The sequence below is a fragment of the Lissotriton vulgaris genome, chromosome 10 (genome assembly GCF_964263255.1).
Source record: "Lissotriton vulgaris chromosome 10, aLisVul1.2, whole genome shotgun sequence".
Taxonomy (NCBI): domain Eukaryota; kingdom Metazoa; phylum Chordata; class Amphibia; order Caudata; family Salamandridae; genus Lissotriton; species Lissotriton vulgaris.
The window spans coordinates 903,100,495-903,126,443 of NC_141698.1; positions in this window are offsets into that span (position 1 = coordinate 903,100,495).

Below are 25,949 nucleotides of genomic sequence, written 5' to 3' on the forward strand. Positions count from 1 at the left end.
TCATGGACGAATACTCCTGCTTCCCTATAGTGCAGCAAGTGTCCTCCACGAAAGCATTGGCTGTCATTCCCGTCATTGATGAGGCGTTCGCAGCATGGGGAATACCTGTAGGAGTAAAGACAGACAACGGACCACCATTCAACAGCCATGAGTTCACCAAATTTGCAAAGCACCTCAATTTTAACCATCAGAAAATGTCTTCCCTTTGGCCACAAGCCAATGGCATGGTTGAGCGATTTATGGGAACCCTTAAAAAGGCAGTCCAGCAAGTGGAACTTGCTCACCGTGACATTCAGCAAGCACTAAACGAAGTGCTGCGGGCGTACAGGACCACACCACACAGTACCACGAATCAATGCCCTGCCAGCCTGATGCTAGGGCGAGTTCCCTGCACGAGACTGGCAACATCAAACACCATCACGCAACCCCGACTCGTGACCACCGATCATGACACCTTGGCAAAACTAGACCATGCAAAGAAAGCCAAGAAGAAAGATTACTCCGATCGGCGCAGACATGCGCGACAGAGAGACATTCATGTAGGAGACTGGGTGTTGGTGAAACAAGATTGCAAGACCAAAGCTGACAGTCGATACCTCACCCATCCAATGCGAGTCTCTCACCAAAAGGGGACTATGATCACCACTGAATCAGAAGGAAGAAGGATAACTTGGAACATATCCCATTTCCAGAGATATCACTCATCGGCCCATGTTTGTTCTCAAGACAGCGGGTCCAGCGCGGATTCGTCGAACCACCGAGAAAACAGCGATGGAGCACGTCCCATGCCAGTGAGGTTAGAGAACACACAAGACAGGCCTACTCCAGATCAAGCATGAAGCTACCGCCCAAAAAGAATGATCAAGCGACCCACTTGACTCATTGAAGAACTCTGAGAGACAGTAAGTATTATTGTATAAATGGGGGAGGTGTTGTGTCGTCTGCCTGACCCTGTCTGCACACAGGGCAGGCGGAAACAGATAGGGAGGGACAAGCATGACAGGAAGTTAGTTAGGGGACTGCAGAGCAAGAATAAAGAAGCATGAAACGCCAGCTCGGGTCCAAGTATTATTGGGGGGGCACGAATAAGACACCTGGTAAAGTGCACTATGTGTGCCAGGGCTGGGAATGCAAATGCTACTCGTGGGCCTGCAGCACTAATTGTGCCACCCACACAAGTAGCCCTATAGAGAGAACTCAGGCCTGCACTACAGTGCCTGCGTGCAGTTTGCTAACTGCCATGTTGTCCTGACCCACTTGCCAGGCCTTACCCATCCCTATCCCATGTACAGGGCGGGGTGTAGTGTCTGTGAAAGGTAGGACATGTACTGAAGTGTGTACCATGTCCTAACAGTGAAATACTCTTCATTTCGTTTTTCACTGTTGCAAGGCCATCTTGCCCATAGGACAGAATGGGGAAGGCTGTGTAATATGTTTCCAGCCTATCTTCCCATAGACGTAAGATGGAGAGGTGAAGTTTAGTGTGCCTGGACTCACAATTTAAGAACACTTCTTTTTGTGAAGGTGTTTTTTGAATTGTGTGTTTAGAAACCAAGCTTTTAGAAGTGGCTGTTTTTTTATTCTGTGTGTCTCTGCCTGGGTGTGGATTGACTGTCTGGGTTTGAATATGATAGGATCCGGGAAATGTCTTGACCCAGGGGAGGAGTAGGTGAGACAGAACCAGGCTGACCTGCATCTGGAGTGTAGGGGGGAGAAGTAGCCCCCAAGATGCGAACAGGTCTGGGCTGCTGCCATAAAAGAATGGCTCCACCTCCTGCTGAGTGATTGAGGAAAGAGACCCCCACTATCAAAGGAAGAAGGTGTCACTGGCAGGAAGACACCCAGAAGCGGTTTCGACATGGGTCAGTGCCCCCTGAACACAAAGACTTCAAAGATATTTCAGAGTATACCTATGAGAGCTGAAACCACTGAGCGTTGTACTGATCAAGACTGAAAAGGATTGAAACTACTTCGTGGTAAAGAGGAAACTCTACCAAGGAAGAACAGCTGAAGAGACTGAGGAGAAGGGCTGACCCCTGCTATGTGTTCTTGGGCTGGCCTGCAGTTTACTGATTTAACTAAGGAGAGGCTAATTGACTTTGCTGTGTGATGTGCGCCCCTGTTTGAAAGGACTTTGCTGTGTGCTGTGTCCAGAAGTAACTTGTCCCCAAGGACCAGAGGAGAACTGGTTCCCTTTTGTGGAAACTCAGGAACATCAAAGTTTCCAAGTGTGTCTCAGCAACGCTGTGTGCGTGTGCTTGCAGCCTGAGACCTTCGTAAGCATTGGCCCAGGACTGTGTGGCCTTAAACACAACTGAATCTTAGCGATGCTTTGTGCGTGTGCAGCCTGAGACTGCTGTGAGGTCGGTGGTGATGGTTTAAAAGTGCCCTATGACTGCAGTGCCCCCCCAGCGTGAATCATCGTCCACGCTACTGAGTTGAGTTGAGTTGAGGAAGAATTTGTAGCGCGCTACTTTGCCCAGGGGCGTCAAGGCTCTAGAGATGGAATGAAGAGCTGTATGGTGGAAGCTGTGTAGCTGTTTGTGGCCTGAGCCGTCATCGTAACGGAGCCTGCTGATCAAGATCACCGCCGGCCCGAGCCGCAACGTGCTGAAGGATTTTGTAAAGCTAAGAAAGTCATGAGGTAATCGTGATCGTTGTTCACAAGAGGATAGTTCTAACAGTCTAAAATCCCACATTATATTTTACTGTGTTGTAGATATAAACCCATCCCCACATACCCCCTACACTTTAGAACCCATTATACTCATCTGCAGAGTCCCTCAAGGATCATGTCTCAGCCCAACACTTTTCAATGTCTACATGACACCCCTCGCTGACATTGTCAAAGCCCATGGCATCAACATAGTATCCTAAACCCATAACACACAGCTCATTCTCTCCCTTACGGATTTAACTAGCACAGAGAAAAGCAAATTGTGCCAACTGCATGAACAACTGCCTCCAGCTCAACACAGATAAAACAGAAGTCTTAATTTTTGACAACAATCATTCCCATTGGGACGCCTCTTGGTCGCCCTCTGAATTCAGATTTCCACCCACCCCTGCAGACCATGCCAATTACCTCGGGATCATCCTGGACACCTACCTCTCCATGAGCAGACAGATCAATGCCTGTCTCATTATATTTCCACATCCTGTGAACGCAATGCAAGATTATCAAGTGGATCCCTCTGAACATCAGATGGACGGTCACGCAGGCTTTCATCACAAGTAGACTTGATTACAGAAACGCCCTCTACATCGAAATCCCTGCCCAGGTCCTACGCCGACTCCAAACCACCTTGAACATCGCTGCCAGACTCATCTTGAACATCCCCTGGGATAACCACATCTCTCCACACCTAAACAATCTCCACTGGCTCCCAGTCCAGGAAAGATGTAAGTTCAGACTACTCACCCACACCTACAAAGCTCTCCACAACACCAGTCCGCATACCTAAACCATTGTCTCAACTTCTACCAACCCACCAGACACATTCAATCTGCGCCCCAGGCAAGAGAACACCTCAGTCACCTCAAGAAGTCCAGAAGCATAGGATGTGCCTTCTCATACCTCACGGCCAAGACCTGGAATAACCTTCCAAAACACCTAAGAATCCCAACCTCCCTCATGAACTTATGAAGAAACCTTGCTTTTTCCTGATGAAACTGGCATGATCTCCTCCAACCCCCCTCAGGCCTGCCCTAGTCAACGCCTGGATACCCTTGTCATGTGTGATTAGCCTTACTTTACAAATTCACATACCATGACATAACATTATTAACACTGACAGAGTTCACTAGGGTGACAGTCAGAGCTATCAATTACCAAAATGTTTGCTGGGCAAAGGTCCAGAGGTGAGCCGGACAGTACAGATATTGGCTTTATTACAATGAGGCACATTAGCTCACATTTTACCAAAACTGATATGATGAAAGGCTGAGTGTGCCTCTTGGAATCTGTCTCTCAGAGAAGATACTAATGAAAATGCATACAGCACTTTGATATTTTTGTAAATAAAACCGCCTATTTACGAGTGCTCGTGTTGTCTTATTGCACCATGGTGAAATCAGTTGTTGACAGCGAAGCCTAATTTTGATGTGTGAGGTTATCAGAATTGGTAAAGTGAAATTGTATTTTAACACTCGAGTTATTGCACTATTTGTACACCTCGCCTTGATGTTAGTTTAGTTGCAGTTATAAAATGCTTTCACCGTACTGCATGAATGGACTCTTTTTTAAAAAAATACAAAAACACTACAGTGTGTCATAAAGAAATTCAACAAAGCGCTAATCACTGAGCAATTGGATTTTTGAAGTTTAGTTCCAGACCAGGCAATTATTTTAGTAGGTTAGATTTACGGGGCGGATTACCGCGTGTCTTCAAAAAGGCAGCCACCACTAAATGAACCATTAACCTTGACATTCACAGCTCACCTAATAACACGAGATATCCACAGATTAGAGCCTGCCTTTTGATTTCATTCAGTTTCTTTGCAATGCCCTTTCCCGTTACGCTCCTGTATTTTTATAGAAATAAAAAATAGCGCTTACTGAGCCGTGATAACATAATCGATGCTTCAAGTGGTCAATTTAACTAACTCGGCACAGACATTAAGGCAAAAACAATAGATTTTAAATAAGACCAACTTTTTGAAGCTTGATACTCTGCATGTTACACATGTACATGCTCTTACGGAGTCCCAGGCTGATTCACAATGTCATGTGATGCAGATACACGAGTAACCTGTAACGTATTCATACACTGCTTTGTGAATTGACTGCAAAACATCTAAACTTGAATTATGCAGGCAATGTTCATATTCATATATAATTTGTAAATAGAAGTAACTCTGCACTCTTTACTAATTGTATTAATAGAAATTTGAATATTTCTGACCGATTCACAAAGACATGTAAAAGTATCTACAAAGTGCTCTTGTAGTACTATTTCCTGTTCTAAATCAGTCCCTGGAAGTATATCTCTGTGGAATTTGAGCAAAAGTATATCTGTGTTGAGTTGGAGTAAAATTGTATTTTGTTGAATTTGAGTTCTAGTTATATTTGCCTTGTTAGCTGAGCGTAATATAAATAGACATATCCTGCAATGTTAACACATGATTACCTGTACTCTCCTAATAGACAGTAGCGGCTGCTACTAGACTTAGGTAGGGGAATGGGGGCAGTGGAAGGAGGGGATGGTTGAGCACAAAACACTTTTTTTAAAAACCACTTACCTGTGACGGAGGGCCAGCTGTCGTGTCTCCTCCGTCCTCTTCTTCCTGATCCGGTTCTGCAGCAGGATACAGGAAGCTGCAGGAAGCACCCGGCTCCCAGGCTACCGATAGGCAATCACAATGCTGCAATGCATTGCTATCGGTCTGAGAGTGCTCACTCAGGGAATGGGGGCTTGGGCATGTTTTACATGCAGGCTATAATGCATCCTGCATGGAGAATATGGAAAGTATGCATAACTGTTTTCGGCGGACGGAGAGAGCAGACCAAACAGTCATGTGCACTTGGGAGTGGGCAAACTACTCCTCCCTTTTCTCCTTTGACTCAAGCAGGAACAATTATTTTATTTTTCCTGCTGCGGAGAAGTGGGCCGACACTTCTCCGCCTTAGCAGAGGAGCTGCCACTGCTAATAGAGTTATTTATGTCTAGGATTTCATGACCTTATGGTAACAACCAGCCAACACTTGAATATGGTTTTAAAAACATGCACAATCTGCACCGCAAAATATATCATCTGTGCCCTCGTGGAATTTTTGGGATAAATTTGCAGTGTAGAGACACAAACAGAAATATATCTTAACCCCTTCGATGTTGATGACGGAGTGGTTCCGTCATCAGCATCGATTGGGCTGTGCTGAAGACGGAACCGCTCCGTCATCAGCACAGCTCCCCTGGGTCATCGATCGTGCCCATTTAAACAGGGAGTTTCCGCTGCCACCCCGAGCCCCCCCGCGCTTCCTGATGACGTCAGCGCGCACAGCAGGAGCCAAGCTGGATGCGCTGGAAACCATTTGTTTCCACCGCGTCCAGGAGTAAGGGGTGAGTTTGGGCCTCCAGTGAGGCGAGAAGGCATTTCCTAGGGCCTTGAGGCATCGGGGGGGGGGAGAAAACAGTGTTTCCTCTCCCCTGATGTCCCAATGCAGGGCATACCTGATGCACGATCGGGCACAGCGTCGCGATCGTGCACCAGGAATGCCCCCACTAGACACCAGGAATGTCTTTTTTGTTTAAAAGGAAGCGACCCTTGCCGAGGGGGCACATTTATAATCAGACTTTTCTGCCCTCCTGGGGACAAATCGGCCGTTTTTTGCCGATTCTGGACCGAGGGGGGATAGAAAAGCCCACTAGAGCCAGGGGGTTTGTTTTTGTATAATCGTTAGCGACCCCTTGGGCAAGGGGCGCTTCCTTGTTCCAACCTTTTTTTAAAAATATATTCGTTTTTTTAATGGCCTTCCTGCCGGGCAGAAACCCCACTAGGCACCAGGGAATTCTTTTTTTTTAAAATGGAAGTGACCCCTTGGGCAAGGGTTGCTTCCATGGGGCCCAATTTTAAAAGAAATTATATTCTACCCCCCTGGGGACAGGTAGCCTGATTTTTCTGGCATTTCTGACCCCAGGGGGGGGGGCAGAAAAGCCCACTAGAGGCGAGGAATTGTTTATTTTCTTAATTGGAAGTGACCAGTCGCTTCCAGGGGCTATTTTCTTTTTTTAGTATATTCTGCCCCACCGGGGGCAGATCGGTTTCTTTATTTGGCCTTTATGCCCCCAGGGGAGGGCAGAAAACCCCACTAGACACCAGGGAGTGTTTTAAATTTGAAATGGAATGTGACCCCTTGGGCAAGGGTCACCTCCTTATGGGCCTAATTAATTTGTTAGACTTTTCTGTCCCTTGGGGACAGATTACCTATATTTTTGGCATTTCTGGCTGGTGGGGCAGACAAGCCCACTAGTGCCAGGAATGTAAAAATAAATAATTTGCTTGCTTCCAGGGGACATATATTTGTTTATGTGTATTCAGCCCTTTCTGCCCCCATTTGTGTAGTGACATAGCCTGTTATAATGTGTATTGTTTTTATTTCTAGTGAATTGTAATGTTTTATTTCCCCCTTTTTTGTTCTAGTTCAAGGCTTTTGCTCTTTAGACTGTTGCAAGTTGCGGTTTCGTTATTGGCGGTTCTGCTGTTTGTGTAGCTGCATGTGTTTGGTAAGATAACTTTTTTGTACAATTTAAATGTAAATGTGTTTTGGGCAGAATGTGTAATAATACCAGTATGTTTGGTTTCTGTTTTTTGAGTGTCTAAAAATGTTTTGCATTTGTGCTTGATGTGTATTTTGTTTTCTGTAGATTCAGTTTTTTTCCTCTTCTTTATAGTGGGATATCGTTGACTATTTGATGTGTCTTTGCAGAGTAGGTGCTGGTGAGTGTAGCTGTCCCTTGTAAGTGAATTGTATAGTTTTTCAGTATATAGATATTTGTGATAAAGGTACACATTTTTTTACTTACGTTGCACAGTGTTGGTTGTTGACTTGTTTGTGCAGTCTCCTTTCTTAGTAAGGATAATGGCTAGCTGCCGGATTACAGCTTAGCAAGTTGTTGGAATGCTTTTTGATTCTTCTCCTGACCATGGTCCAGAGTCTGACTCTGATTCTGAGGCAGAGGTGGGAGGGGAAGATTCAGGCACTGAGTTTTCTCTCCACATGGCATCATCTGATGATGAATATACTCTGAGTGCTGATGAAGCTACTTTTGGTGTGGATGAAGTGCCAGTGTTAGAGGAGGACATTGCTTTGCCGATAGTGTGGCAAGAGGCATCTGAGCTGCAGGCTGGGGCTGCTAGACTTCTTGTTGGTATAGTGAGACAAGAGGCATCTGGGCTGCAGCCTGGGGCTGCAAGACTTCCCGTTGGTATTGTGAGACAAGAGGCATCTGGGTTGCAGACTGGGGCTGCTAGACTTCCTGCTGGTATAGTGAGTCAAGAGGCAGCTGGGCGGCAGCCTGGGGCTGCAGGGCTTCTTGTTGAAAGTGCTGACCTCTGGGTTGCCCCAAGCATGGTGCAGCAGGCATTGCCAAACTTTACTGGTGTTCAAGGGTGTAGGGTGAACAGTGAAAACTTTTTGCCAATTGATTTTTTCAGTTGTTTATGGATAATGTGTTTTTGGCAGAGATTGTTGAGCAGACTCATTTGTATGCCTCACAGTTTTTGAGGGAGAACAGTGCCAGCCTTAAGCCCCGCGCTAGAGCTACCCGGTGGACTCCCACAAATCTGGAAGAGATGAAGAAGTTCTTAAGTTTAACTATTTTGATGGGCTTGCTAAGGAAGCCATCAATGGCTTCATATTGGTCTACTAGTCCCTTGATGGCAACTGCTATATTTCCCGGCAGTCATGAGTTGTGATAGGTATTTGCTTCTGCTTCGGATGATGCATTATGTCGGTAATGGTTTAGCTTTGCCACGAGAACAGCCTGATTGTGACCGTCTTTTCAAGATTCGGCCTGTCATTGATCACTTTGTTAATCGATTTTCTGAGATCTATGCTCCAGGGAAAGAAATTGCAATGGATGAGGCTTTGGTGTTGTTCAAGGGCTGCTTGGTTTTTAGGCAATACATTCCTAGTAAGAGGGCACGCTATGAAATTAAGCTATATATGTTGTGTGACAGTCGACTCGATATGTCTCTAATTTCAGGGTGTACACCGGTAAGGAATCCAGGATTAACCCTCCTGGTTGTCCGTCCACTTTTGGAGTGACTGAAAAAATTGTGTAGGAACTTGGTAGAGGATTATTTAACAAAGGCCATCATTTATATGTAGATATCTTCTACACTGGTGTGTGGTCATTCAGGGAATTGGCCAAAGTGGACACTGTTGCTTGTGGCACAATCCACTGTAACCGTAAATTTTTCCCAAAAGAACTTGTTTGTCAAAAGCTTGTCCGGGGACAGTGCAGTGCATTGCGTTGCAAGGAGCTTCTAGCTGTGAAGTTTTCAGACAGGAGAGATGTCTACATGTTGACTACCATCCATGATGAACCGGTGACTGTTTGGGGTGAGGTTGCTGAAGCACGCAAACCTATGTGCATTTTAGACAATAATAGGCACATGGGTGGTGTTGACAGAGTAGATCAGAGGTTGGAACCGTATGCTGCTCTTCGTAAGGCTTACATTTGATACAAGAAGTTGGCTATCCATCTTTTCCACTTGGCAACCTTTAATGCTTTTGTTGTGTTCCAGGAATGTTGTCCTCAGTCAAAGATGACTTTTGTAAAGTTTCAGAAGTCTGTAATAGGCAGCCCTGTTTTAGTGCTACAGGAAAGTGTTCCTAGAGCTGGAGTGGTGGAGGATGTTGCTAGATTGAAAGATCGCCACTTTCCTGATCACATTTCTCATACATCCTCAAAAGACTTTCCCAGTCGGAGATGTAGAGTCTGTTGGCAAAGAGGTTTGCGGAAGGAGGTTTGTATGCACTGCCCCAAGTGTCCGTCTAACCCTTGGCTGTGCGTGCCTGCTTGTTTTAGAATGTACCACACACAAAATAATTTTTGGGAGCATCCATGAGTGGTAAAGTGAACTGCCTGGCCACTATTGTTTAATAATTTTTGTTCAGTTTCTAAAGTTGGCATTTGTGTAGTGTATTTAGTTTTAGTTGTTGCGTTAGTAGATTTGTATCAATCTGAAATTCGTTTGTTTTTTCTTATTTATATTTTAAAAAAATCTAAAATATGATGTCAGTGTGCGTGGAGTGGCGATTGTCTGGCGGTGTGCGTGGTCTGGCGCTTGGCTGGTAGTGTGTGTGGACTGGTGCTTGGCTGGCGGTGTGTGTGGACTGGTGCATGGCTGGCGGTGTGCGTGGTCTGGCGCTTGCCGGGCAGTGTGTTTAGATTGGTGCTTGGCTGGTCGTGTGCCTGGACTGGTGCTTGGCTGGCAGTGTACGTGGAGTGGCGCTTGGCTGGCTGTGTGCGTGGACTGGCGTTTGGCTGGCGGTGTGCGTGGACTGGCATTTGGCTGGCGGTGTGTGTGGACTGGTGCTTGGCTGGCGGTGTGTGTGGTCTGGCACTTGCTTGGCAGTGTGCGTGGACTGGCGTTTGGCTGGCGGTGTGCGTGGACTGGTGCTTGGCTGACGGTGTGCGTGGAGTTGCGCTTGGCTGGCGGTGTGCGTGGACTGGCGTTTGGCTGGCGGTGTGTGTGGACTGATGCTTGGCTGGTGGTGTGTGTGGACTGGTGCTTGGCTGGCAGTGTGTGTGGTCTGGCGCTTGCCTGGCGGTGTGTTTGGATTGGTGCTTGGCTGGTGGTGTGCCTGGACTGGGGGCTTGGCTGGCGGTGTGCGTGGACTGGCGTTTGGCTGGTGGTGTGTGTGGACTGGTGCTTGACTGGCGTTGTGCGTGGACTGGTATTTGGCTGGTGGTGTGGGTGGACTGGTGCTTGGCTGGCACTGTGTGTGGTCTGGCACTTGCCTGGTGGTGTTTGTGGACTAGTGTTTGGCTGGCGGTGTGCGTGGACTGGTGCTTGGCTGGCGGTGTGCGTGGAGTCATGCTTGGCTGGTGGTGTGCATGGACTGGTGCTTGGCTGGCGGTGTGCGTGGAATTGCGCTTGGCTGGCGGTGTGTGAGTAGTGACTTGATGCTGGTCACTACACACACTGCTAGCTGAGCGCCACTCCATGCAATCCATCAGTTTGTGTAGTTGCTGTGTCAGGAATGTGGGTTTGTGAAAGTAATGGGCCCTTGAATGGCGCTGTCTGCTGTTGAAAGCACTGTAATGTGATGGGCCCGTGGCTGGCGATGTAAATGTTTTGTATGTGTCACATATATGAAAGGTGTATGAATGGCCTGTAAAGAGGTTGGTGCCTTGTCGTGGCTTTGCAGCTCACGAGCTGTGAGTCAATGGTTCAGTTTCTCGTCCTTTCAAGTAGTAACAGTGCATTTAATTTTTGTGAAATCACTTGCTAATACAATTGTATATACTGAACCATCACTCACCCTTGTGCCAAATCAAACCAGTATGTGTTTGTGTTTGAGGAATCGATGGCTGTGTAGTAATATTTTTTAATGTATTTTTGAAGCAGGGTGCCCCTTGTCCCTTGTTTGTGAATGTTGTGATGTGTTGCTTTCATGCCTGGTGGTGTGAATGGTCTTCTGTGTATCAAGTATGAAAGGTGTGTGAATGGCCTGTAAAGCGGTTGGTGCCCTTGAAGTGGCTTTACAGCTCACGAGCTGCAAGTCATTGGTTCGTTTTTTTTGTCCATGTAATTGACAGTGCATTTCATTTTTGTGAAATCTCTTGTTAATAACATTTTATATACTGAACCATCATTCGCCCTTGTGCCAAATCCAACCAGTTTGTGGGTGTGTTTGAGGAATAGATGGCTGTGAAGGAATCTTTGTCTTTTTAGTCTCTCTGCCAAGATGTACATTCCACCTAAAAATAACCTACCAATTGTAGATATTGTTGAAAACCCATGGGAGTACATGGTGATGTCTCTCCAGTGAATTCTAACAAGTTATTTTATCCTCAATATCCTGAAAAACTCACAATGTCTGTCACATTTTCCCTGCAATATTGTGCCAAAATTGTCACGCTGCAGAACTAAACAACTAATTTTGTCAAATCGATCTGGTTTTGCTAGGGGTGTCACCTGGTTTTTTGACTCCGTGCTCGGCGGACATTTAGGGAAACCTACCAAACCCACACATTTCTGAAAAATAGACACCCGGGGGCTTCCAAGGAGGCATGGCTTGCATGGATCCCCCAACGTCCCCTTACACAGAATCACTTGCAAATCTCAATTTTAGCTGAAAAAAACAGTTTTTTCACAAATTTTTGTTTGGGAAAGTGTGACATCAACGGGCTCACACAAATTTCCTACCACCCAGCATTCCCCCAGGTCTCCCAATAAAAATGATGCCTCACTTGTGTGGGAGGCGCAAGTACCCGCGACAGGCAAATGATTTTCTCATAAGACTTTGGGGAACGCAGGTTGGAAGGAAATTCGTGGATACACGCAGATTCCAGAACTTTCCACCACAGAAAGGTGGAGAAAATATGCATTTTTTGTAAATTTTTGGGGGTTGCAAGGGATTCTGGGTAACAGAACCTGATTGGAGGCAGTCAAGTCACCCCCTCCAGGATTTCCCTGGGTATCTAGTTTTCAAAAATGTATAGGTTTGCTAGGTTTCCCTAGGAGCCGGCAGAGCTAGAGTTTAAAAACTACAGCTAGGCACTTTGCCAAAAAAGGGTCATTTTTTACTGCAAAATTGAGGTGTGACCACGTTGTGTTTTGTGCCGTTTCCTGTCAGAGGCACTAGGCCGACCCACAGAAGTGGGGTACCATTTTTCTCATAAGACTTTGGGAAACGCAGGTTGGAAGGAAATTGGAGGATACACGCAGATTCCAGAACTTTCCACCACAGAAATGTGGAGAAAATGTGTTTTTTTGGTCAATTGTTTGGGTTTGCAAGGGATTCTGGGTAACAGAACCTGGTGGGAAGCAGTCAAGTCACCCCATCCTGGATTCCCCTGGGTATCTAGTTTTCAAAAATGTATAGTTTTGCTAGGTTTCCCTAGGTGCCGGCAGAGCTAGGTTTAAAAAACTCCTGCTAGGCCCTATGCCAAAAAAGGGTCATTTTTCACTGTAAAATTGAGGTGTGACCATGTTGAGTTCTGCGCCGTTTCCTGTCGCAGGCACTAGGCCGACCCACACAAGTGGGGTACCGTTTTTCACGGAAGACTTTGGGGAACGCAGAGAGGAAGGACATTTGTCGATCCACGCAGATTCCAGAACTTCCACCACAGAAATGTGGAGAAAATGTGTTTTTTTGGTCAATTTTTTAAGTTTGCAAGGGTTTCTGGGTGACAGAATCTGGGGGAGGCAGTCAAGTCATACCATCTTGGATTTCCCTGGGTGTCTAGGTTTAAAAAATTTATAGGTTTGCTATTTTTCCCTTGGTGCCGGCAGAGCTAGGGTTAAAAAACTACAGCTAGGCACTTTGCCAAAAAAAGGGTCAATTTTCCCAGCAAAATTGAGGTGTGACCACGTTGCATTTTGCACCGTTTCCTGTTGCAGGCACTAGGCTGACCCACACAAGTTGGGTACCTTTTTTCACGGAAGACTTTGGGGATTGCCTGGTGAAAGGAAATTTGTGGATACATGCAGATTACAGAACTTTCCACCACAGAAATGTGGAGAAAATGTGTTTTGTTTGTCAATTTTTTGGGTTTGCAAGGGATTCCGGGTAACAGAACATGGTGGGAGGCAGTTAAGTCACCCCATCCTGGATTTCCCTGGGTGTCTAGTTTTCAAGAAAGTATAGGTTTACTAGGTTTCCATAGGTGCCGGCAGAGCTAGGGTTAAAAAACTGCAGCTAGACACTTTGCCAAAAAAGGGTAATTTTTCACTGTGAAATTGAGGTGTGACCACGTTGCGTTTAGTGCTGTTTCCTGTCAGAGGCACTAGGCCGACCCACATAAGTGGGGTACCATTTTTCTCAGAAGACTTTGGGGAACAAAGGATTGAAGGATATTCGTGGATACACACAGATTACAGAACTTTCCACCACAGAAATGTGGAGAAAATGTGTTTTGTTTGTCAATTTTTAGGTTTGCAAGGGTTTTTGGGTAACAGACCCTGGTGGGAGGCAGTCGATTCACCACATGCTGGATTCCTCTGGGTGTCTAGTTTTCAAAAATGTATAGGTTTGCCAGGTTTCCCTAGATTCCGGTAGAGCTAGGGTTCAAAAACCACAGCTAGGCACTTTGCCAAAAAAGGATCATTTTTCACTGCGAAATTGAGGTGTGACCATGTTGCATTTTGTGCCGTTTCCAGTCACAGGTACTAGGCCGCTCCACACAAGTGGATTTCCCTGGGTGTCTATTTTTCAAAAATGTATATGTTTACTAGGTTTCCCTAGGTACCGGCAGAGCTAGGGTACAAAAACTACAGCTAGGCAATCTGCTAAAAAAGGGTGACTCTCCACTGCGAGATTGAGGTGTGACCACGTTGCGTTTTGCGCCGTTTCCTCTCGCGGGCACAAGGCTGACCCACACAAGTGAGGAACTGTTTTTATCAGGAGACTTAGGGTAATCCAGATTTGTAAATCAACTGTTATTACCTATTGAGTTTTCATGCATTTCTCCCTTCCAAATGAAAGACATTGTGTAAAAAAAAGTCATTTAGAAACATGACCAATAATTCTCACGCTAGTATGAGTACTCCCAATTTTGAAAATGTGCAAATATGTACTGCTTCTAAACTCTATAATTTGTACCCATTTCAGAAATACATAGGCGTCTTTCATACAGATTTATCCATGTATACATTTTCCAAGAATAATTGCACTATACCCAGTACATAATAAAATACCATTGCAGGTGCTGCTCAGTTTTTGACTCTGGGTTCATGGATTTCTTGGAGAATCTACAAGTCCTATATACCCCCACAACCAGGAAGGTCCAGCGGATGTAACAGTATATTGCTTTCTAAGAGTATTCATATTTACAAGAAGTTACAGGGGAAAACGTTGACACAAAAGGCTGTTTTTTTAACTATTTTTCAATTTTTCCTTAATTTAACTGTTAGTTTCTATAAAGAAACCTTCATGGATTTAGACAAATGACCTCTTTCCGAATTCAGAATGTTGTCTACTTTTTTAAAATGTACAGCATTCCAGAATCCATTATTGCTTTCATACTCATGTTTACCATTAACTGGAAGGAGGTTGAAAGCACTAAAAATAGCAAAAATAGGCTATGTCCAGAAAAATTCCAAAACTGTGTAAAAAATGTTGGTTCTCTGACAAAAGACTGTCATTCCCCAAAAGCTGGGAAAATGGTCATTTCAGCCAGACAAACCCTTTTTTGATAACATTTGCAGGGAAAACCCCAGAGGCTTTCATTTGTAGCCCGTTTTTCCACTTTTTCTGAAAAAAACAACATTTTTACTTTATTTTGCTTAATTTCTGGGACCCCTCCAAGGGAATCCACAAACCCTGTGTATCTTTAGAATCCCCATGATGTTGGAAGAAAAGGACACAAAATTGGCGTGGATACCTTATGTGGTCAAAAAGTTATAGGGGTCTAAGCGAGCACTACCCCAAATAGCCCAAAAAAGGCTTAGCACAGGAGGGGAAAAGGCCTAGCAGCGAAAGGGTTAATGAGTGGGACCAAACACGACCTACTCTTCCCACAAATGTATTCACTTTTTAACATGAACAGACACAAAAGCAAAGATGGTAACATAATAATCAAATTTAATAGCACATCCAAGCTACCTCTAAAAGCTATCATTCTACAAGACTTCTTGACATCAAATTTGTAATCTTCACCTATCAAGCAAAGCACAAACCTGCTAGTGTTAATAGAGAGACCACCTACATAAAAGAGGAGATTTTAAGGTGGGTTGCTTACTCATATGTAAAACACCAAATCTGTCTGAAGAGCGAACCAATGATCGGTGAATCCAGTCTATTGGTAGGCTGTAGAAATCAACTTTCCACCTCAATCCTCATTCATGCCTCAAAACACTCAACTTTAAGAAAATGATCAATGCCATGAACCACTTCAAAGAACACACCAGATTGCAGCAACCCCAAATCTACAATCTTCAGAACACTAACCACAGACAAGATTGGCAAGAAATATGAAGAGGGATTGCTCTTCCATGTATTCCAAACTTAAGTAACGTGATATTGATAAAAACCTAATCAAATGTGGACAGAACTATTGAGGAAGACAAGGCTGTTTGACTGTTCACTGTGATATTTATCAAGGATGAATGTTCTGAATTTAGTTATATTAACCTGGATGTCCCCATTTTGTAGACACTTTTCAGCTTTGGAAAATGATCTCCCAAATTGTGTTTCATAGACCTGCAGTTTTGTTAAAGGTGTTTAAGTAGAATCATATATTATTAATGATGGATTCAGTACAAACATATTTCTGTCAACATGTCTTTAAAACACAAATATCTCAGGAGGTTCAAACCTCACAGCATGTGAAATTTTAACAAAAGTTTTATTGTCTAAGCTGAGGAATTAATAATTATGTTTAGCCCCAATGTGTATGATCAGGAACCCAACTGTTGAATAGAATAGCTGCTCTTAAAAGCTGTACATCTGTGGGCAAAACTGCGTGTCAAATAGATTGCTCCAGAATGATAGGGCATTTGCTTCTAGTGACTTCAGCGACAAGATTTAAGGCTGCAGAATTCAGCAACGTGAAAGCCTAAACCTTTGTGAGACAAAAGCTATTGTGAATGTTCATAACAGTGATGCAGCACGATTTTAAAAATCATAATACACAACACATTTATTGACTGAAGAGATGAAAAGCTGAAAGTGCAAGTTGAACATGTTAGAGACAATGACACATGAAACCGAGACAAGTGATGTTGAAGCACCGTAAAAGAGTGCTTTAAAACGTGTGATGTAAAAGCAATACTAACCTATAAAAATAAAGTTGCACTAATACATTTCTTATGCACATGTCGCTTATTATTGAATACAGATGAAATTGTGATGTTAACTGAAGTGGCCTTGTGTTTTTATACTTTCTGTCAAAATGCACCAGTTAGAAAACTCAGTGCAAAAACGTATAGAAATGAAGTAGGAGCTTGAAACTTTGTATGGTTCTACTTACTCTTCTACAGTTTATGGAAAATGCTATACAAATGTTATAATATGAGTTTAGAAAAATATGCACCTATATGAATGTTGAGAAAAATTGTAGTAATAGGTTATTTATAACTTTAGCTAAGTTTATGTAATAATGTTTGGTGAAAGTACTATATAATTCACTATTTAAATTGATTAAATGACATTATATTTGATGTTAATTTAGAGCTTATTTCATTTAAACTTGTAATGCTAACTTAAAGGCTCTTTCGAAAATGCCTTGTCTCTGTACTGACATTTCCCCTGACATAATACAATACTCCATTTACAACTAGGGAAATGTTGCTTATTTGTACTGTACATGTACCAATCTTGACATTCCTGAAAGTTTCTTCGATGTTCACTGTGAAATATTCCTGTGGGAGCAGGACTTCAGCTATTTGCTATGGATGGGTACTTTCTATCTCCTTACATTGATGTTAGCCATTTGTGGACTACCGAATCTCTAGTTTCTCGTGACTAGCATGGGAAAACATCTCACTGTTGCAAGTGTCCTAGGTGACAGTATTTGAATTTGATCATATAACAGTCTTTCTGTGGTGGTGTAATGCCATATGACTGGGAATTGCTAAAGACTTTATAAAAGAAGAAACCCCACAAGAGGAGCAACGCCATATGTTTTCTTTTCCTCGTGCGAGAGGATGCAATCTGGTCGATCTTTGAGAACTTTCTCTTACTTTGGACTGCCTTGCTGATGCTACAATTGGTAGCTGATGGACTGAAACCTTCTTTGCCGAACACTTTCCATTTTTCAATTCTTTATTTCCTTGTTCTATGCTAATGGACTCAACCTTGGTCTTTAAATTTGAAACACTTCCCCTTCTTTTTAGGATTTGATTTGTTAGGTAATGAACTATTCCATCTACCTTAATGGTGATGGTGATTTGTAACTCTGTAAACCGATTCTGATCAAATTATTTGATAAAGTCTCCTTAAATGTTTGGCGCTATTACGCAAGCTGTGATATTCTTAATTAGAATTCTGAAGAAAATGCTGTGACAATGAACATTAAATATTTAATACAATAACCAAATTAATCAAATATCTGTCTGAGTCTATTATTGAGTCCTGTTGAATCTTCCATTCAAATCTGCTGTGATAATGCATTGTAGGGAAAATCAGCCATTGCTAACAGACATCAGATGTTAGTTTTTTTGCTTTGTGTTGCAGTTGCAGAGCATTTGGTCTGCATATTTCTAACTCAAATTCAGTTCTTCAGGAGATTGGATCTTCCCATAGCTATTCTTTATTTTTACAGTTTGGTTTAATGAGTGGTGTACCTAAAACTAATCTCAAATATTTTGAGATGGCTGTCAATTAATGGTTCTCATTGGACAGCTAACTTGGTGTTTGGACACCCTAATTTCCACCCTTCCTATCAGCGGAAAAATATTTTTCAGAGGATCAATGCCTCTGTGGTAAATGGAAATGCTGCAGATTGTGTAATCGTAAAGGGCCCAGTATGGTTAAAGTAATAAAGGCGAGTAAGCATAAAATACAATTCTTACCATGCTTTCGCTGCAACAAATCTGGTAGCAGTGCTATGGTTCTGCCTTGTGAAGTGGGAATTTAGGTTGACAGAAATTATTTTTAGCCCAAGTCCAAGGCGTCCACATTTTTTGGGGTTTCCCAGATAGAAGGATTGATGGAGTGCGATGGAGTATCACTGTGGATAGAGTCGAGGAGTAGTGTCAATGGAGGGTGAGTATTAATAGGGATATGCATTGCTATTGCTTTTGCTTAAGATTGCAACTTTTGCAATGGGTGTGTGTTATTGAGTGGAGTCTAGTGGTTAAAGTCTACATGGTGTATGATTGTTGCGCTTTGTGCAAAGCTGAAGGTGTGAACTGGTTGGTCCTTTGTGGCCTAAGATCTCGAGATATTTGTCTACGGGTTGTCTCAATGTAGAAGACACTGAATAAGTTGTCTGCCATTTTGTGGTGTTGGTCGTGAGACGTAACTGGCAACACCTTGGTAAGGGTTCTCTTTGTGTGTTAGTAATAAATGATTGGCCCAGTTGATCTCAGGTGCACAAGGGAAAACTATATCAATTAAGGGTACGCCAGGATACATTGTCGCGATTTACAAAGTATTACATTCATGTTTGTAGCTATAGTTTTGGCTTAAAAGTCACTTAGCCAGACAAGACTTTACAGTTCCCTTGTTATGGAACATTTAATATGAGGATTTTTAGGGAATCCAAGGAAAAAAAATGTATGAAATGAAAGATCCTATTAGAGTTACTGTAATTGAGGCTTTAAATACCTAGGAGCTTATTGCTCATTAGAAAGGCAAAGAGAGATACCAATTTAATAGGAGAACTATGGATCAGTAAGTGGAAGTTAGATGGTATGCACAACAGAAAATGTGGAGAGCGGATGTCATACATGAAACACGATTGTATCCATTGTTAGAGGATGAGGAAAATGCTACGGGCAAGAGAAAAGAGAAAAAGAAACATTTCGAGACAGACAAAATTGACTTAGGGAAAGAGGGGGAAGACAGTGACACAGATTATAAACTTTTGAATGATTTATTAATGAATTACCCACCACCTTACATTGAGACACCGAGTAGAGCCCTGATAACGATGGGTACACCTGAAGAACCTAATGCCACTATAACGCCTGAATTGCCAAAGGAATTGATGCTTATTTCTGTGAGTTGGAGGACATAAATGTCAGCTTCTATAAACTTTACAAGTCTGGTTTCAGATATATAAGGTGCACAATCTGACTGTACCTACTGGAGTATATACAGTAGATGGAAGTTCTTCATATCTGACAGCAAAATCACTGATACATACACCCATCGTTCTGATTCACACTAATAATGCTGCAACAGGGAATGTAGTTCCAATTCAGACACAATTTGATCTGAGACAAAGAATGGTACAGGGGTGTCTACAATTTTATGTCCCAAAACTGAGTGGACCTCCTGAACTGGATTATCATGCCCCTGATATGACTGTGCCAGTGGGTATTTCCGATCAAGATATATTGGTACAAGACGTGCAACTTGGAACAAGTACAAATTTTACTGTTGGAAGTCTGTATTTTAATAGTGCAAGAAAGCAATTAGGGTTTACTCCTCAAGAATTTGATGAATGACTTAAGGGCTATATTACCCCGGATAATCAGAGCTCAACAGTATCCCAGCTTCTGCTCCAGTTTCAGCTATGAATACAATCACATTGCAAATTTCAGTTTCTAGATCTGCACCTACTTGAAAATTGGATACAGGTTCAAGTTCAGTCCAAAATTCAGTTCAGGAAAACAGAGCACCCATGGATGTGTGCAGATTAGAAGTTTAATTAGAAGAAATGATTCAAGGAATGCTTAGCCCTTGATGATTAGAAGTTTATCAGTAGGAGGAACTATTGTTTTTCTGTAAAAACATTACACGACGAGCAAAACCGATTTATGAGAGATTGTTTGAATTGACTCAGATATATGGGGTAGATATTTGAATTTCAAAGATTTTGCTGAAATCTTATAGGATTGACTTTAACTACAAAGAAAATGAGAACATGAGATAATCAGAAAAGAAATTACAGGTAAAGGAACTAATAATATTAATCAAAAAATGGGAGGAAAGAAAAAAATGGGAAGACAGGTGGTCGAAAAAGAAGGAAACAAAGCGAGTTAGAGTGTAGTGTGCCTGATGCTTTTGGTGGCAGTTTAGGAGATGTACAAACGCTCCCTGTGAGATAATTACCTGGAGGAGGTTATGTTAATATAGCATTGACAAGACAGGACATTTCGTAATTTACAAACAATTTCCCTAAATTGAGAGAAAAGCCAGTAGAATGGTACAGAAAAGTTGAACGATTTGTGAGAATTTCAAAGGTATAGTGGATTGATTTGAATACTATTATATTGCGGTTCCAGCAGATTTATGGGCTAAATGTAAGATTACTGTGGATTCGCCAGAGGCAGAACCAGAAAGGGATTCCAGAACAGGTGCAGCATCACCAAAGGTAATGAAGAAATACCAACAGATAATAACTTATTTGAAGACTAAAAGCTCCCTGGAAGAAATTGATTGGTTGCATATTGATAGGACTCAATGACTGACGGAGTTAGTACATTATTTTTAAGAGAGATTAGTACAGGTTTTCAAACAGTATAGCAGATCAGATACTATTGTAGAGAAATATGTGGGCCATTTTGGTGACAGATTTGTCAGGGGCTTGAGACTTTCTTTTTCTAGCATGACTCGACAGCAAATATTTTGCTGGTAGGGTAATTCGGAGGATAGATTTTAGCGTTTTGCTAAATATTGTGGTGCTGGATTGCGATGAGACACAAGAATCATTTGATGATTGCTCTGGTAAAAGCGATGCAGAAGGGTCAAAATCAGAGGGGTTTTGATAAAACAGTTCAAGTAGGGAGAGGTTATAAACAAGCTCTGATGATGCAGGGTGTTGATGGATTTCAACCGCAGAACTTTCCATCCCAAGGTAGAGGCCATATTAATCCTGTAGATCCTAGACCTGGTGTTGATGTTTCACTTTTGAAGAGAACAAATTTATGTCATTTGTGTGGAAAATGGGGACATTGGAAGTGCAAGTGTTAGTCTGTTATGGAAAATGCAGGGAATTAGATGAAGAATGTAGAAAATGCACAGTCTCAAGGGAATAACAGGGGACAGACTCAACAGATGCAAAGATAGAGAATGCAGAATTCTAATATGTCACAGCAAATGCAAATCGCCTTAGCCGCAGAATGTGCAGGTACAAAAAAAATGCAAATCAGAATCATCAGATGAATAGAAATTCTTTCTTTCCAACTGAATGACAGTGCCCAGAAACCATCAGCATGACTGTGCCTGAGGGGGGGAGGAGGACTGCATGCTTGGTGCATCCTTAGAGGTAGACCACAGTGGTCCATAGGTGGATGGAGAAGTGGATAGGAATCATGTCTCATGAAACACATTTGGCCAAAGGAGCAAGTTCCCTAAAAATACCACAAAGCTAGATGCCACATTGTAGGTAGGAACACTCAGCCAATCAGGATAGGACATTCACACCCAACGTATTGATCGCGCACTTCCCTTACTGGAAATCTGGAAACATTCACACTGGCCCACATTAGCTCTCCCAGAGGTCGAGAGCCATCTGTGTCCTTATCACATGCCAAAATATGTTAATTTATGATTGAGATGCTTATTTAAGAATGCAGAATGGTTTTATTGTACCTCATAAGATGTTTAAATTGTCAGGCGCGTAACTTGTACAAAATTAGACTTTCCTCAGACGCACTCTGTCGAGACTCTCCTGGCTGCTGCATTTAATTATGCCAACTTGTTCCTGTATTGCCAAATGCCGCCTGTCTTTTCATAATTTAAGGTACAATCATATCTGAGCAACATGTTAAAAAAGGATCCTTTAAGGATCAACATCAATTCAGGTTGTGTTACACATGACCGGTGAATCCGCTTGGATGAGATTTATTATGGAAATTAAATTGTGCAATCTATTGCACACCCAGGGGAATTCATACATGATGAGAATATTGTTTTTAAACGTGCCCAACAGGAATCAGATGTGTGGATATGTCCTCTCCTCACGTGTGAAGATTTGTTTTACGAATTGAGAGACATAGTGCTACCTGAAGTCTAAAACTTTACAGGTAAACATACAGAATGAATCAAAGTTGTTGGGCCAGTACAAATTACAATGAAACCAAATGCAGAGGTCCCAAGAATTCCACAATACAATTTGTCTCCTGATAATATTGTTGGAATTACTCCTGTGACTAACAAAATGATTGAACATGGATTCTTGAAGAAAATAAGAGAAAGTCCATGTAACTCTTCTATCGTGGGCTTGCAGAAGCTGAATGGCCATTATCGCATTCTGCAGGATTTACGCAAAGTGAATGCCATTGTTTTTCCATGTTGTCCCATGATACCAAATCCAGCTGTGGTTTTATTTCAGATTGACGCCGAATGGGTTTTAGTCATTGACTTGTGCCAGGCCTTCTTCTGAATTCCATAGTGTTTAAAAATGGATTATAGGTAGGGATAGATATGCACTTACCACTGGCAATTAGGCCACCTTCCAAGTATACTGTCCAATAAAGGTCTTAGTAAATGAGTCCCTTGCTCAACCTTTGGTAGTTGATAACGAGCAGCCAGGCCCAATTTAGGAGACAGGTATATAAAGCATTTAAAAACAATATTACATCAAATAAGTAAGATGCAACACACAATAAAAATCCCACACCAATGTATGAAAACAGGAACTATTTTTATATTTAAAATGACACCAAAACGACAAAACTCCAATGTAGATATACATTTTTAAAGATTAACCACTTTATAGTGCCTAAACAAATATAGGGCTATTTTGTAGCATTTGGTTACGCTTGACCAGGACAAAGTCAAATCTTGGAGCCGAACGTGATGGTGCCCTGGACAAAGACACTAAGCGGGAGGCCCCGTTCAAAATTTTACCTGCACACCTAGAAACAGTTTTGGTGCTTTTTTTCTGAGGTTGAGCGACACTCCAAAGCAGGCAGGATTTTGTGAGGGATCGCTAGCTTGAATTTGTGCGAGTCACTGGTCAAATCCTGGAAGTCTGGAGTGCCGGAGCTTTCAGTGGGATGAACCTGAAATCCAGGCTTGGTCACGATTGAAGGTAGTCAGCTTGACTCACGACGTCGGGTCGGTCACCTCATGGACCTTTTTCGCAACCGTTCTCTAGACTTCAGGAGGTTCTTCCTGAAGGTGTCCTTGTAGGTTCCAAGAGTCCAAAACACCATTTCTCCTTGATGGCCTCTAGGATGTCTAGACTACAATTTCCACAATGCACCTGCCCAAACCTTAAAAGCTTCCTAGATGCATTCCAGGTTGGGGTCTCTTGGTGAAGAGGATGTAGGTTGCTCTGTTAACCTATAGCTTGCAGGGAGTACATGGCACTTGACCCCTGGGACACCTAGTGGAGACCTTGAGGATGCCGGATATATACAAATAGATTATTACTTTTAACGTGTCCATACCACCAAAGCCAGATTTACATACAATGTACTTTTGAAGACAGTCTGCAATGCAATGCTGCCTTTAAAATGACAGCAGGCAAACAGCAGCGCACACATGCAAGTGCAGGAAATCTGCCAGGTCTCTAAACCTCCAGGCCCTATATACTAGGGACTTGTAGGTAGATTGAATCCCCTGGCTCCATTATCTACTAGGGACTTTAAAGTCTGTCACGGCCAATTGTAAATATACCCAATTACATGTTCCTTTATAATCCAGGGCACTGGCCCTGGGCTTGTTTAGAAGACACCAGGGAACAGTCAGGGTCTGTTACCTCCCACACTAGTCAGCAAAAAATGGGGGTGAAAAGGACAAAAGGATGACTTTCTAACGCATTGCATGAGGAGAACCAGTTTTTATTCATTTTCCATTTCAGCAGTTGTGTTTTGGCATGGTGCCGATTCCCGTAGGGGAATAAGGAAAGCTCCTCAATCTTTAATCAGATACTCAAAACAAATCTTGGAAGTTTGAAAATGCTGGATCATTTAGTGTTATTCTAGTACATTGGTGACCTATTGGTGGCATAAAATACAAAGGAAGCCTCCAAAATTGACACCATTGCTTTGTTGAACCATCTGGAAGAGAATGGACATAAAGTATCCCTGACTAAATTACAGTTTTTCAAAACTGAAGTACTGTATTTAGGACATCACATTGAGAAAGGAGAGTGGAAAGTGTCACAAGAAAGAATCTCAGTTATTCTTAACATGATTCCTCCAGCCACCCAAAAGGAAGTCTGCATGTTCTTAGGAGACAGTGGATTCCAAAAGTGTCCTTCACAGAAAACCCTCTTCAGAGGTGTGCACATGCACAGTCCTCGCAAGTTGTACAGTTGTGCAGCATAGGGAGTTTGCTTTTGCACAAAGACATGGGGAGGGCATCCCAAGCACGGCAGAGAACGCCGGATCAAGGTAAGTGCTGTGTGTAAGGCAAGTTGCAGTCTGAGAGTCCGGAACCCTACAGGTCTGCTGCCTGAATTCTCTGTAGGGAGGAGTGCAGCAGAATTCCACTGAGGTTTTAGGCAACCCCATGGAATTCCACATAGTGGCACTCTGCCAACTCTGCCCACCCCTGCAGATGTTATTATTTTGTAGTTCTGGAAAGGCCTCGCTGATTTGGTAAGTTATGTTTCTCACCAGGTTGGAGAAGCTCCCCTTGTGGTCCAACGAGAGCAGTACCATGACCTCAGTCCAGGGGACTGTAATGGTGATGAAACATGTATGCAAAATGTGTTTGGACCTCCTTGTTCTTGGTGGAACAGATCAGTTGGTGGTGTTTGCGGGTGGCGTTCTTGAAGGTGGCCAGGTTGTCAGTGGTTGGGTTTTTTCTCCATGTTTTCTCGAGAGTACGGCATAGTTTCTTGGATTTCTTAAGGTCGTCGTTGAACCAGGGGGCCGTTTTGCTACCCTGTTTGGTTTGGTGGTTTTTCAAGGGCGCTAATTCTTCAACGCTGTAAGTGATCCATTGTTTGAGTTTGGTGGCAGCTTGGTTTGGGGCCGAGGAGAGGGCGGGAGGGTTTAGGTTGAGCGATGTGAGGAGTTTGTCGTGGTGATTTTTTTCCAGTTTCTTCGGGGGATAGGTGGTGGGGGGTAGTGGGTCGGGGTAGTTTTGTAGCTGAAATGAACACAGCTATGGTCCGTCCAATGGAGAGCTGTGGTACGATCGAAGGAGATGTGTTTGCTGGAGGTGAAGATTGGGTCAAGCGTATGTCCGGCTATATGGGTGGGGGTGTCAACAAGTTGTTTGAGTCCGAGATTGGCCATGTTGTCCAGAAGGGTGGTGGTGTTGTTGTCGTTTTTATTTTCCAGGTGGAAGTTGAGGTCTCCCAGTAGAATGTAGTTCTCGGAGGCGAGGGCATGTGGGCTGATGAAGTCAGTGATGTCTTTGCTGAATGGTTTACGGGTTCCTGGAGGCCTGTAGATGACGGTGCCTCTAAGTGTGGTCCTGGGGTCTGTGTGGATCTGGAAGTGGAGGTGTTCGGCGGTTGCAAGGTTATCGTCGGAGCTGGTCATGATTCTGATGGTGTTCTTATGGACGATGGCGATGCCTCCTCCTGTTTGGTTGGCGCGGTCTTTTAGAATGATCTTGTAAGTGTCTGGGATGGCTATGGCGATGTCGGGAGTTGATGATGTGTTCATCCAGGTTTCTGTAAGGAAGGCGACGTCCGGAGAAGCAGTGTCGAGTAGGTCCCAGAGTTCTGTGGCGTGTCTGTGGACCGATCGGGTGT